Source organism: Ochotona princeps, chromosome 19 (assembly GCF_030435755.1).
Source record: "Ochotona princeps isolate mOchPri1 chromosome 19, mOchPri1.hap1, whole genome shotgun sequence".
NCBI lineage: Eukaryota > Metazoa > Chordata > Mammalia > Lagomorpha > Ochotonidae > Ochotona > Ochotona princeps.
The window spans coordinates 22,724,306-22,736,684 of NC_080850.1; the positions used below are offsets into that span (position 1 = coordinate 22,724,306).

Below are 12,379 nucleotides of genomic sequence, written 5' to 3' on the forward strand. Positions count from 1 at the left end.
TAGATGTACATTGAAGATCCAAGTTTTGAAAGCCAAGAAGAAATTGCAGCCTAGTAAGTCAATGAAGGAAATTCAACCTGGTTGTTTTGATAAATTGTATTGTTCTGATCTGTTTTCTGATGTAAAGTTCCTGATGTTTTCTGATAGAAATTACTTCTATTCCCCCCCCCCCTTTTTTTGGTACAGTTTGCCTTCTTGTTAGCCCTCAATTTAGTAAACTATGCTTATGCAAATTGAAATAAAGTAATCTTAAGTGATGTCTTGTTTCCAATGACCCCCTCAGAATTCAAAACTTTCACTGAGTCCCTGGATGTCTATTCAAAGAATATACCCTCAGGCCTGGTGCCGCGACCTAGTGGCTAAAAGTCCTCACCTTGAACACCCAGGATCCCATATGGGCGCCGGTTCTAATCCCCCAGTGGCCCAGCTTCCCATCCAGCTCCCTGCTTGTGGCCTGGGAAAGCAGTCGAGGATGGCTCAAGGCCTTGGGACCCTGCACCCGCATGGGAGACCTGGAGGAAGTTCCAGGCTCCTGGCTTTGGATCGGTTACTTGGGGAGTGAAACAACGGATGGAATATCTTCCTCTCTGTCTCTCCTCTCTGTGTATCTGACTTTGCAATAAAATTAAGTAAATCTTAAAAAAAAAAAAAAAGAATATATCCTCTTCTTTATCAGGATATGTTGGATAAATATGGAACCAAAGCCATCCAAAGAGATCAACATGTGAAAATAAACTTTAGTTAATGAGGCCTCATCGTGCAACCTTGAAGGAACAAGAGGTGCACTTCTGGTGCAGAAGCAGAACTACAACTCTCTCCCAGGAAACTGGTCTAGTACTTCCTCTTTGGTTTGCAGGGTCCCAGCATTATGCTAATGAGAGAGTAAGGAAGTCCACTTGCTAGTGAACCAGCAACCTCAGTGAACGCTGAGAACCATGAGAAAAAAAGGGAAGTCATTCACTTTTAGGGAATGCATGTAAAACCTATGTATTGTCTTAAGGATTTTGGAGAGGATAAAATGGGATTGTGAAAGAGCATGTGACTAGCAAAGTATTTTAAAATGATATATTCATATAGGTGTTTATCCTGGACCCTGAAGTAGATATCCATATAACTATCTTCTTCCTGAATTTTCACTACATTGAGATGCTGCATGTCCAAATGAAAAAGGAAATTAAAAGGAGATTTAGAAATCATTTAACCCAAATCTGTCCTTTTTCAGATGAAGAAGCATAGACTCAGCAGGCTTGAGTGACTTCTCTCCAGTCTCTACAGCCAATGGGAAGGCCAGAGTATGAGTCCAGGATTGTCTCAACACTGAACCAGAAGTCTATGCCACTCTGTACAGATCTGATTGCATCAAGGTCATTCCCAAATTCCAAGTTCTAATTGCACATTTTCCTTTCCATGCCCAACACCTAGGTGCAGAATACGTTCCCCACTGCTTTAAGGAATGCATCAGTGAGTGATAGGGTGCTAAGATGAAAATGAGAGATGCCTAGTGCAAAGTTGAATACTTAGAAAATTTTTATATTAACTCAAGAGTTCTTCAGAGAAACAGAACCAATTGGTGTGTGTGTGTGTGCAGGAGATGTATGTATATGTATGTGGCGAGAGATTAAGATTTATTTATTTATATGAAACGTTAAGTTAGAGAGAGAGGAGACATGACAGAAAGAAAGATCCTCCATCTGCTGGTTCACTCCCTAAGTGGCCACATCATCTGGGGTTGGGGTTTTATGTTTTATGGCCACAAACATAAAACAGGGAGCTTCATTCAGATCTGCCATGTGGGTGCAGGGTCCCAAACACTTAGGCTGTTTTCTGTTGCTTTTCCTGGTACAATAGCAGAGAGCTGAATCAGAAGTGAAGAAATCAGAACTCAAACTGGTGTCCAAATGGGATGCTTGTCATCACAAGTGGAGGCTCAATCTACTATGCCACAATGACAGCCCCAAGAAGAGACTTTAAGGAACTGGCTGCCATGATTGTGAAGGCTGGAAAGCCCAAAATGTGTAGACTATCCAATAGAAATCCAGGGAAGAGATATGATTCCAGCTTCTGTGGAAACACGGCCTCTGGCAGAGATCCCTATTTTCTCCGTCTTTTGCTTAAAGACCTCAATTGATTGGATGAGGTCTAACCACATTAGGGGAAGTAATCTATTTTGTTCAAAATCTATTGATTTGGCTACAGCCATAATACCCTGAATGTGCCTGATCTCATCTGATCTCAGAAAATCTATTGATTGAAACATTAATCCTATCTCAAAATGTCTTCATAGCAACAGTCAGTTGTGTTTGTTCAAATCTTTAAGCACTAAAGGCTAGGCAAGTGAATGTATACCATTAACCCTTGCTCTGTGTCTAGGTGATGGTATGTCTAGAAAATAAAGACCTTCTAAAATGGGGAGTGGGAGCAAAATAGCAAGAAAGCAGGACATTTGATCCAAAGACAGTGATACTCACAAAGGTTGTGGGACTCTAAGCACATCTCTAAGGCATGTCCTGAGACAGAGGGTACAGATACAGGACCAAAAACTGGCAGCTAAGGAGAAATAGATCTCAAACACTTTTTTAGAGCTTGATTTATTATTTAAAAGTCACAGAGAGAGCATGAGAGACAGAGATGGAGGTCTATCTGCTGGTTCACTTCTTTTTTTTTTTAAGATTTATTTATTTTTATTGCAAAGTTAGATACATAGAGAGGAGGAGAGACAGAGAGGAAGATCTTCCATCCAATGATTCATCCCCAAGTGACCGCAATGGCTGGTGCTGTGCCAATCCAAAGCAGGAGCCAGGAGCTCTTTTGATTCTCCCACGTGGGTGCACTGTGCCAAGGCTTTGGGCCATCCTTGTCTGCTTCCCAGGCCACAATCAGGGAGCTGGATGGGAAGCTGGGCCACTGGGGGATTAGAACCTGCGCCCATATGGGATCCCAGCACGTTCAAGGTGAGGACTTTAGCTGCCAAGCTACTGCACGGGACCTTGGTTCACTTCTTAGATAGCTGCAAAGGCCAGAACTAAACCAAGCCAAAGTCAGGAACTAGTCACATGGGCACCAGCGGCCCAAATACTTGGGCTATCTGCTACTTTTCCCAGGTCATTAGCAGGGAGCTCAGTAGGAATTGGAACAGTTAAGACATAAACCAGCACCCTTTGAGATTCCAGTGTCACAAGTGGTTACCCAGTATGCCACAGCACTGACCCCAAGAAAGCTCTTTTTAAAAGAGTTGCATAAAATGGACAAAATAGGCTTTCCTGGGATGTGATGAGTTCCCTAACACTGGAGGTATGCAAACAGAGAGTAGGTACAGGAGGATTCCCTTGGGATGGTGAGGGACTGGAGGCTGAGGGGAGTAGGTGAATCACTGTCACAATGTGAAAGCAGTCACCTGACACTAAATGGTACCAACTTGGCTTCATATTGGTTCATTAGAGCACCATGTGATTGAGTGAGTAGCTTCTTGCCCTTTCTGGGTCTATAGACTCAAGAAATAGAAAAGAAGGAAGTTGAGTTGGATATTCTCTGAGGTCACTTGCACCTTCAAATCCATTCAGTGTGTTAAAAGAAATATATATCAAGATAATTACAGTTTTGCATGGTGTTGCATCAAGAACGAATCTGTAAGCCCCCTGTCTTGTTTTATACAGGGGGCAGCAAATGTCTGTTTTGACTCTTTATAGGCCCTAATACTGAGTTATTCCCAAGAAGCCAGGCCCTGGGCCCCCTGAGGTTACTGGCCACTCTTCTTTCCTCTTGCCTCCTGGAAAAATTCTCAAGTTCTTTTCCTGCACAGATTTTTGGGCAAAATGCCTTCTGACTCCTTGCAGAAGCCCCACTCGCTTGCTAGCTCTCTAAAGAAATCAGCTTTCAGGCTGAAAATAAGATGCACGGCTCATTTCTCTTTTAATTCGAACTTTTTTTTTTTTTATCATAGCCGAAGACTTCACTGAATTAACAAACTGGGCAGAAAAGCAAAGTGACAGGATTTTCTGAACATGTGGCATTTTAGATAAAGCAAGCTGTGGAGCACACTAGAAGAAAAGAAGGTGGAAGGTTTCCATGCTTCAGCTTTGAAGTGGAATGACAGTCACAGGGCCTCATTAGTGTGCTTATGATTATTTGAATCAGCTCTCATGGCTTAATTCCAAAGTAGTCAATTATTACACAGTCATGTAGCTACCAGAGAACAGAATGTCTTTTACTGGCATAGCTCACTTCAGGCATTTAAATTTTTGAAGTAAGTACACTGTGATCTCAAGAAAAAAATAACTAATAAAACACTTGACTGTATTACTTTTTTTTTTTTTTCAGAAAAAAAAAAGTGATTTACCTTACAAATCATTTCCTGAAGACTTTCTGTTTAGCACGGGTTTTACTTACATAAAACCACTTAGTTCTTCTGGCATTTTTATGCTGAAAATGTGATTAACTCTTATTTAACACCTGAGAAAACACAGGGCTCAAGGGGGATACAGGGACTCAGCCGGTAAGAGGCAGAACAGGTTCTAAAGGCAACTGGCCTGACTGGATTATAACTTCTCTATGCCTGTTTTCTGCTCTGTGAGATGGACTCAACCCCACCCTCATTAGTAGGATGTACCTTGTCAGATGCACACAAGCAACTGGGATGCTCACTGCCCAAAGCAAAAGGCACAAGCAGGGGCAGACAGATACAGAGCTGTGATAGACAGGAAAGGACAGCAACTGTGAGAATCAATGGTAGGAAGCTATCCTAGAGTGTACTGGTCAATTTTTACTAACTCAGTTTTAACATGTACTTGTTCTTCCAGATTCCCCTTGCACACACGTTTCTCTTGTGCTTTGCAAGTGGGAGGTGTATCTGTATGCAGCACATCAATGGGCCATGCAGCAGGCACTGCCGCCTCTTGGGCCTGATCTACTCACTTTACCCACTTCCAGTTGCCAGCACCTCTGTGTCTGAGGGTTTTTCTCAGAGCCATGAAAGGAAGGTGCAGGAGGCTGACAGTCTAAAGTCACTCAGGAATTAACACTCTTCCTTCAAAATAGCCTTCATTCAAAACTGTGGGGTTACAAACTCCATCACCCAATGGTGAAATCATTCTGAAGGTTGTTTCTTGAAGTTTGTATATAAGACTACACTCTGGTACCCTATTGTGATGGCTAGTTTAACAACACAAGCATATTGGCCACCTTCATTTCCTCATTTGACAATTGGTGTGCCCTGGAGCTCTCAAATGATCTGCGTTTAAACCCTCACCTTACCTTTCTGTGTTGAGGAAACCTAGACTATAGTAGCTTTGTTAGGCTGAGTTAGGACGGAAGCACCAGTAGGAACTGGAGTCTTTTATTATAATTATTATTATTTTTATTGGAAAGTCAGATCTACAGAGAGGAGGAGAAACAGAAAGGAACATCCTCTGTCCAATGGTTCACTCCCCAAGCGGCCACAACAGCTGGAGCTGAGCCAATCCGAAGCCAGGAGCCAGGAACCTCTTCTGGGTCTCCCATGCGGGTGCAGGGTCCCAAAGTTTTTGGGCCGTCCTCGGCTGCTTTCCCAGGCCACAAACAGGGAGCTGGATGGGAAGTGGGGCTACTGGGATTAGAACCAGCGTCTGGGATCCCGGGTGTGCAAGGCGAGAACTTTAACCACTACACTATCACGCCAGGCCCATGAACTGGGGTGTTTTTTATTCTACTCCTTGGCACCCAGAGGTCCCAACTTCTGTCAAGAGTCTGCTTCACACAGCTCTGTCTTTAGAGTGCTCCTCTGCCTGCCTTTTCTGGGCTCAGGTCATACATGGCACCCTCTTCACTGGTCCTAGCGTACTGTAGTATCCCTTTTGATTACTTTCTGCCCCATCCACAATGTTGCAAACACTTTCTATACTAAGCTTTCTTCAGATTATCCATCTGGCTCAGTATCTGTTTCTTGTCGATTTCATGACTGATTGAAGTAGACTTAATGACTTTCAGGTTTGGCTTCAGAGAGGACTGTTGGTTATGTGGGTACATGAGGAGAGTCCTGGGAAATTACAAGGATGATATAGGGACAGAGATGAAAGTGCCCAGTGTGGCAAAGGAAAACTTGTGGTAATAAGGAAAGGTAATTGCATTAGTCACCTATGGCTGCATAACAAAACACCCCCAATTTCAGTAGCTCAAAACACTCCTTGTCTCCCAGTTTCTGAGGGTCAGTGGTATGGGAGCTGCTTAGCTGGATGGTTCTAGCTCAGGGCCTCTCACAAGGCTGTGGTGAGACCATCAGCAGGGTCTACAGTCATCTCAATATCAGACTGGAGCTGCGGAGTCCAGCACTGAGTTCATTCACCAAAGGCTTCAGTGTTCTGCCACATTGGCCTCCCCATAGGGCTGCACACACAACATGGCAGCCTGCTTTTCCCAAACAAGTGAAGTAATATAAACAGAGAGACAGGGAGATTGACACCAACCCAGAAACTCCAGACTTGGGAACTAGTCATACCTTCTCTTTCAGGACCTCCTGTTGGATACAAGTTAGGAATACAGGAGGCAGTGACCAATGAGGGCCAACTTGAAAGCTGGCTTCCACGTGTGAGAACCCAAATATCCCATTGAACTTCCCTGTGAGCATGCAAATATTTCTAAATGAGAGAGCTCAAAGTTTTTGAGTTTCCCAGAAATGAATTTTAAGAGGCATCCAAGAAGAACAGATGAGAATGTGAGCAACACTGGAAATCCCAGCTGCATGGAATAATAAAAAAAACAATTTCAAGCTCATCTGAAGTCACCTCAGAGCACAGTGTAACTTTAGACAAATCATTTCCTCTCTGAACTTACCTTCTCGTTTATAAATGACAGGACTGGACTACACTCAGAGCCTAGTAACGGACACTTAATTTTAGTGAGGGTGTGCCATACTCTGCTCTGTTTGCTTTTCTTAGCTTGTTTTATCCCTATGGAAAGGGGCAAAGCTTGTTTGGCAGAGTCCTTGGCACCATTTGAAAGAGACTGAGCTCTTGCCATCAACGTCCCTGAGCCTGGGCCGGGGAGCTGAAGCTATGATTAATGTGTTTAGCAACTGACAGGCTCTTGCTCTGACCTCTTGTGAAATATGCTTTCCTGTGTGGTAATCAGCATGCTTTGTGAGTTGGACCAAAGTAAACAAGAGATTGAGCACGTTCACTTCGTCCCGTTCTGGACAGTTCTGTTTTGCCTGCAGAGAGCACAGATAGGCTCCTAATTTTGGAAGAAATGAACTTTCAGTGACTGAATTGGCCAAATCAGGAAACACTGTGCTTTGGATTAACTGGGGCCTCTGTGTTGCATGCCTCTAAAGGTGCAGCTTTGGGTATGGGAGGCCCCAGATTTTGGACACTAGGAAATCCCATCTACATTACCTACCAAAAAAATAGCCAGAATCCAGTCTGCCAGCCTGTGACCCTCACACTCTGACCTCCTGCTTCCATTCCTGGATCTGGACCCCAAAGCAGGGTCCAGAGCACCCCATTGTAAAACAACTGCTGTACTTGAAAACCTGCAATGGTTCACTAGTCTCTTAAAGCTCCTACGTGAACTGAAACCCCTGAGATCTCATCCTTCAGGTCTGCTCACTCCTTAACAGCCCTATGAACCCCTCACTATTCCTCAGGCCTAGATGATTCTTCCCTCAAATATCCCCTCTCCCTACCTCCTTCAATCTTCACTCAGAAAATCTTACCCTCTCGTGAGATGTAACCTGACCACCCTGTTTAAACATGGTCTTTCCCCTTTTTCCGTTTATTACTTTTTCTAAAGTAAGGAATTGCTTGAAGATAAAAAATTTTTTTAAAAAATTGCTTTTTTTCTGTCTGCCAGAAAGCTCCAGAAAGTTCACAACAGTGTTCATTCATTCAACAAACTTACTAGGCATGTGCTCTGTGTCAGACACTGTTACACAGCAATTCAGTCCCTCAGTCAGTCGTACACTGGCAGTCTTTGGCTTGAGTGGTGAACTATGTAGAGGGCTAGCCATGTGAAGGGAAAGCAAGAAACTTGGAACCAAACTTTGGGTTCAAGCTCTAACTTTATTTCTAACTTCATTCTGTTTTAAAATAAGGGGACTAGCCTAGCTTTTCTCTAGTGTCACTCCTGGCTCTCTCATACCATGATTTCACTGAGAGCTAATGCTCCCCCTGAGTTAGTGTGACCTTGGGAAAACTGTGTTTTGGAAAATGGTATTCCAGGGGCCAGGGTCAGCACGAAGCAGCAGCAGCAAGTTGGGAAACAGCTGCAGCAGTTATTCTAAGATCACACTGGGCATCCTGAAGCTGGCCCATGTCCCTGCAGCTTCAATAGAGCACAGATGAAGTGTCCCTGGGGTACACAAGTCTATCAGTGCAGAGCAGAGGAAGGGAGATAGCTTTAGTGAGGGTTGAGATACCCTTGGGAAATTCCTGTTTAAGTGAAGAGATGTGAAACTCGTGTCCAAAATAGCAGTGGGGTCACCCATCAAACTTCCAGGAAAAATTCGCGTAGACTATCCATGAGTGTTTGACTTTCCCATGCATTTGCTTTAGTTTCTTTATTTAAAAAAAGAGATTTGTTTATTTTTACTGGAAAGTCAGATTTACAGAGAGAAGAAGAGACAGAGAGAAAGATCTTCTGTCTGCTGGCTCACTCCTAAGTGACTGCAATGGCCAGAGATGAGCTAATTTGAAGCCAGGAGCTTCTTCTGGGTCTCTCATGCAGGTCCAAAGTTTTGGGCTGCCTCTGCTGCTTTTCCAGGCCACAAGTATGAACTGGCACCCATTTGGGATCCTGGTGCACACAAGCTGAAGATTTAGCCACTAGTCTATTGCGCCAGGCCCTGCTTTAGTTTCTTTTTAGGTATTCTTAGAAGAGCAGCTGGTTTCTTACTCTGCTGTAGATTGGAATCAACTTTTTAGAATGAAGCAAGAAGCTACATTTATGGAAAGAGAAAGCTGAGTCAGCAGTGAGAAAACCTGTGGATGCGAATTTCCTTGTGACTGTATGGGACTCATTTTCTCTGTTTGGAAAACACAGGGACTGAACTAGAATCTTCCTGGGACTTAACTATGTTTAATCCTGTAGTCTACTATTCCAGGAGGTTATGTGAAGCATCCCCTAACTCCAACCCCTCGGTCAACTCCATCTGCTCCCTGTTTGTATGCAGACCATGAGCACCACTGAAGAGGATGGTGCTGGGACCCTCTGAGGTCAGGCCAGGTGTCCTCCTGAGTCTATTTTTTCCACTGCTCCCAGTTTCTATTCCCCTAGGCAGTGTCTATATCTTGTCATTGCCCAGGCCACATACAGGATTGTACTGGTGGCAACTGCCAGTAATCAGACAGTGAAGTCTGTCTAAGTTGATACTTCTGTGATTTCTATGCTCTCTGGAAGAAAGCAATGATAGTGGGAGTTCAACTGACCAGGCTCCCTTCTCTCAGATTTCTCCCTCCTGCTTCCTGCCATAACCTTGCCCTCAAGCTGACCTCTCTCTAGTTGGGCAGTGTGCCCACCACCAGGCCATCCTGCATTAACAGCTGGTAGTTTCCCCCCTTGTTATAACAGTCTTGATGTTGCTTTGGTCTGCAAAGCTCAAAATAGTCAAAAATCTGACTATTCACAGAAAAGGATCCCCAATCCATGGGTTGTAGATCTATTAAAGAGTAAGCTATGGACTTAGAGGATCTGGGTTCAAATCCTAGCTCTACCATCTGTTAGTGGTGTGACCTTGTGCAAATCTCAATTCCTCACCTGTAAAATTGGGTTAATAATTACAGTGCCTGTTTTATAAGATAGCTGTGTTCATGTAAGCGAGCTAGTGAATACTACATGTTAGGTAGTGTTAGTTAGTAAACTTGGGTATTTGTACGTATACAAAGTATTCTAAGACATTAAAATGATCAAAATGTGTTGTGTACCTTTTCTGGGCCAGACCTTTACAGGACCTAGTCTAGAAGAAAGGTTTTTGTTTTTGTTTTTGTTTTTGAAACAAAAAAAAATGAAGCAATGCAGTACACAAGTGTTCCTAACAGGACATAGCTGAGGAACAAAGACAACTTTTTTTTGTAGGATCAAACTGCCATCTCATAGGATCAGTGAAACTTTCATAGAGAAAATTACCTATGAGCTAGCAAGCAGCTAAGAGGGTTATTTCTGGGTCTGGTGTAGTAGCCTAGTGGCTAAAGTCCTTGCCTTGCATGCACCAGGATCCCATTTAGGTGTCAGTTTGTATCATGACTGTTTCACTTTCATTCCAGCTCCCTGCTTGTGACTTGGAAAAGCAGTGGAGGATAACCCAAAGCCTTGGGACCTTGTACTCACATGGAGACCTGGGAGAAGCTCCTGGATTTGGGTTGGCTCAGCTCTGGCATTATGGTCTCTTGGAGAGTGAACCAACAGAAGGAAGATCTTTCTCTCTGTCTCTCCTTCACTCTGCAAATATGACTTTCCAATAAAAACAAATAACTCTTAAAAAAAAAAAAGAAGGTTATTTCTGGTATATCAGAGTACCGAAGGCATAAAAAAAGACCCAGCGTATGGGACTGGATCCTCCACTTGCAGCACTGGCTTCTCATATGAGCAACAGTTCATGTCTCAGATGTTTCATTTTCAATCTAGCTCTCTGCTCAAGGCCTGGGAAAGCAGTTAAGGATAACCCAAGTGCTTGGTCACTACACACCCATAGGAGACCCAAAAGAAGCTCTTGGCTCCCAGCTTTGAATCAGCTCAGCTCTGGCTGCTGCAATCATTTTTGGAGTGAACCAGTGGGTGGAAGATCTCTCTCTCTTGCTCTCTGTAGTATTTGCCTTTCAAATAAAAACAAAAAAGACAAGGCACATTGTTTTAAGTGAATCACCAAGGGTTATATGGATTGTGAATACAGTGGGAACTGTCTGGAAGATGAGGCTGAAGCAGCAGGTGTGTCCAGGCATGAATTCAAAAGTTTTTTGGGGGGATGGGACTTGTCCTGTAGGTGATGGGGACTCATTGGAACAAGTCACAGAACCAAACAAGAGGATCAAGACCAAAGCTTCCAGAAACACCACTGAGGCTCAATGTGGAAAGCAAATTGGGGAGCAGTTGGGAAGCTGCAGTAAGTCTAGAAGAAAAACTGCAAAACTCCGAATTAAGGCAGTGAGGGTTAGAGTGAGAGCTATTCAAGACATAGCATCACAGTGAAGCGGTCCTTGGAAAGACCCCAGCTGCTTGGGGACGTACAGGAAGCATAGATCTAGGGGCAGAAATAAGAGCTGTCAAAATTACAACTGCAAATTCACTCCACAGAAAAGATTCCTTAGAGTGAAGGCTATGGCGTTCTGCCACGTCCGTACTTGGGCAAGGAGGCTTCACTGGCACTAAGCCACATGTCCTGGGCGGAGCTGCCCAAGGGTACTGATAAAACACCCCCTCTTTTTCCCTCTGCCCTTCTGCTGACGACAAGTCTGAAGATTCAACACAGGAAAACCTGTGATTAATGAAGTTCTCAAGCAGGAAACTCCAAGAGGAGAAGGCTAGCCTGGCAGATGGCCAGAGATGCTCAGGGTTGTTCCACAGAATTCCAGTGCAGGGGTGCTATGCCTTTGACGCAGGAGCCCAAATTTATTCCTTCTTCTTAAGATCTTATCTGACCAACATCTGAGTGACTTCCAATTCCGTCAGTTGTTTTTGTGAATCTACTTTGAAATGAAAACCAGTTTGAGTTTTTTTTCTCATCCGGTATGCTTAGTACTCCATCGCTTACAAAGTGCATTCACAGCCATGATGATGTTTTTCTTTCACCAATCCAGGGATTATTCTTCCTATTCTATGGGTGACAAGAGGTGCAAACAGTTTTCAAGATCAATACCCACAAAATGTCAAAAGTCTTCACCCAAATGTGATAATATCTCATGTTGGCAAAAGAGTAAGCAAAGGGAAGTCTCATATGTTATGGTAACAAAATAAACTGGTCCAGGTTTTCATGAGGGCTCAATGCCAATATTTATTAAATGTGGTTCCCAAGGGCAATGTGTGGCACAGAGAGTCAAGCCACAAATGCCAGCACCCAATTACAGGGGTTCTGGTTCAAGTCCCAGATGCTCCATTTCCAATTCAGCTTCCTGCCAGGTGTCTGGGAAGGCAGTAGAAGATGGCCCAAGTATTCGGACCTCCAGACCCAGTTTGAAGTTCCTGGCTCCTGACTTCAGCCTGGCCCAGACATGGTAGTTACAGCCTTCTGAGGAGAAACCTACAGGATGGAAGATTTTCTTGTTCTCTTCTCTGTGTGTCTCACTTTGCCTTCACACATTTTTTTTTTTTTGCAGAAAAACATATGTGTCACCTGCCAACCTTATTTCATTGATTTCATCCCTCCATTCATCAACACAATGCATACCTGAACCTAATCCTTAACTGCTTTAAACCTGGA

The 12,379-nt window shown here is 43.7% G+C and overlaps 1 protein-coding gene across 1 annotated transcript in view; it reads right to left on the reverse strand.

Annotated features, from left to right (window-relative positions):
• Positions 1-12,379, reverse strand: part of SYNPO (synaptopodin) — a 219,785-nt gene that overhangs the window by 84,588 nt on the left and 122,818 nt on the right. The gene's annotated exons all lie outside the window — the stretch shown is intronic.